This window comes from Anas acuta, chromosome Z (assembly GCF_963932015.1).
Source record: "Anas acuta chromosome Z, bAnaAcu1.1, whole genome shotgun sequence".
NCBI lineage: Eukaryota > Metazoa > Chordata > Aves > Anseriformes > Anatidae > Anas > Anas acuta.
Window position 1 is genome coordinate 73,536,206 of NC_089017.1, and position 2,783 is coordinate 73,538,988.

Here is a 2,783-nt window from a genome sequence, read left to right on the forward strand (position 1 = left end):
TAAAATCACATTAAAATATAAAGGGACTTTTTTTTTTTCTTTTTTAAGCATAAAAAAAAAATACAAATTTATATTTATGATGAACCTTTTCAGTAAGGAAGTGGTATTCAGGCTTTAATCAATGTCCATGTAGTATACAATACCTCTAAGCAAAACCTGGAAAACATTTAGTTCTTTATTGTTCTCAAGCAGACACATTAGGCAAAGAGATAAAGTCTCTTCCTAGTTCCATTTATTTCTAGTTAGATTACCATTAAGAAATAATTATTTTTTTCCTTATGTATCTTGTAGAGATATATAAGCTTGGGATTTTCCCAGTGCAGATGCAGAACCTTGTTGAAGGTCAACAACATGGCCTTGTTGAGCCTCATGTTGAACCCCATTGTTTGCACAGGCCTCCTTCTTCTGCCTGTCTGGGATGGCATCCCTTCCCTCCAGTGTGTTGACAGAACCACACAGCTTGGTGTCATCAGCAACCTGCTGAGGGTGTACTCGATTCCATTGTGAGGTCACCAATGAAAACTTTTATCAGTACTGGTTCCAATGCAGACCCTTGAGGGATACCACTTGTCACCCTTCTCCATTTGGACATGGAAATGTTGCCCACTTCTCTTTGAATCTGTCCCTCTAGCCAATTCCTCATACATTCAACTATCCATCCATCCACTCCATGTCTCTCCAATTTAGAGGCAAGGTTGTTCTGTTAAACCAAATCAACACCTTTACACAAATCAAGACAGATGACATCTGCCTCAAAGAAATCTCCTTACCCTCAGTGGAGTCAACTGCTCCTCCCAATGTAGCATCATGTGTAAAGTGACTCAATATGCCCTCAAGTCCTACATGCAATTCAGTAAGGAAAACATTGAAGAGAACTGCCCAGAGAGGCTGTGAATGCCCCATCCCTGCCCCTGAAAGGCGAGGTTGGGTGAGGCCACGGGCAACCAGATTGAGTGCATGGCATCCCTGGCCATGGCAGGGGGGCTGGAACTAAATGATCTTTAAGGTCCCTTCCAACCTGAGCCATTCTACAATTCTATGAGTGTGTGATTGTACGATTGTGTGATCGTACGATTGCATGATTGTGTGATTGTATGATCCTAGGACTGTATGGTTGTGTGATTCTATGATTCTGTGAAGAAGATCAAGACGCTGACTGTGGCAGAGTCCCCACTTTTATGTTGTTTATTGAAAGCCAAGTGTGCCCTGCTAACGGCGCCGCGGGGGCGGCCTCTTGCAGGGCTGGGGAGAGTCCGGGCTGCTGTTGGCCTTCCTCTTCGGGGCGCGCCGGGGCCTCGCAGACGAGCGGTCCCTGTCCTGGCCAGGAGGAGAGGGCCCATGGCTGCAGCCCGGCACCGCAGCGTCTTCTTGTGCCGGCAGTCCTGGCTCTGAGCAGGGCTCCTCCTGCTCTGTGAGGTTGGGTGCGGTGGCTGGGTGGCCAGGATCCCCACGCAGGGCAGCGCTGGAGGTGCTGGGGAGCTCCTCGGTGTCTGAAGACTCTGGGCTGCTGGAGGAGAGCTCGCTGATCACAGGAGTGGCCCGGGGGGAGGCAGCAGGGCTGGGGGTGGCCGCAGGACTGTCTTCTGCCTCGCTGCTGTCCTGCGAGCCCTCGATGTCCACCTCAGGGCTGTTTCGCTGCTGGCTAGCGGGAGGGGGTTCCAGGAGCCGAAGCCTCTCAATGAAGTTGTTGATGCACATCTCCACAGTTCTGGCAATGAGCTGCTGCACGAAGCTCATTGTATGGCCCTGCAGGAATGGCTGCAGCACCCCGACCAAGGCCTGCTCATGCAGCCCAAACAAACACAGCCAAGCAACAACGTTGGCTTCCAGCATGTCCTGCTGCCACCAGGCAGCCCCGATCAACTCCCTTGCTTGCTGGCGCACCCAGGGCCTCAATGGGCTGATGATAGTTGGGTGGTCCCTGAAGAGGGCCGCCCATTGCTCAGGCAGGAGGCCGCTCACAACAGGCTGGGGCACCGGCACTGCAGCCTCCTGCTCATCCTGTTGGTGGTAATTTTGTGGCTCTGCACGGCGGATGATCTGCACCTCCATAAAGTCATCTTCTGCCCAGATGGAGTAGCGTACGGAGGTGATCTTCTGCCTGCAGAGTGGGCAGGTGGCATTTCTCTCAGCCCAGCGCATGATGCATCCCAAGCAGAACTGGTGCCGGCAGGGGATGACGACGCTGGGCTCCTTTGTGGTCCCCTGGCACACAGGGCAGGTGACATCAGCCTCTGTGGCCATCGTGCTGTCTCGCTGCAGCGGGCTGGGGAGAGCTGTGGATGGGGACCTGCTTCCCCTCGCTGGCGCCGCTGCGACAGGTGCTGCTCGCTGCAAGGAGAGAGGCCAGGGTCAGTGGCTGTGCCGGGGCAGGCAGCAGCAGTGCCCCAGCCCCTCAGCAGGAAACCCCCCGCCCGGCCCCAGCCCCAGCCCCAGCCCCAGCCCCACAGCTGGGCTGTCCCATGCCCCCCACGGGCCGCCCCGGGGCACGTGTCCCCGCACAGCTCACCTGCGCTGCTGCGAGCGCGCCTCACAGGGCCCCGGCTGCCTGAGCCAGGCAGGGCCGGGGAAACACGGGCACTGGCTGCGGGGACGGGCACTGACAGCAACTGTCGATGGCCCCACAGCACAGCTCCACCAAAGCCTCGCTCAACACTCCAAGCCTCGCACACACGCTCAGCGGGAGTCCAGGCACGAGCCAGGCTGGGACGGGCTCTGCCGGCGCCCCAATATAAGCAGCGAGGGCCGTGAGGTCACAACCCGTTGCTGGGTGACCTCACAGC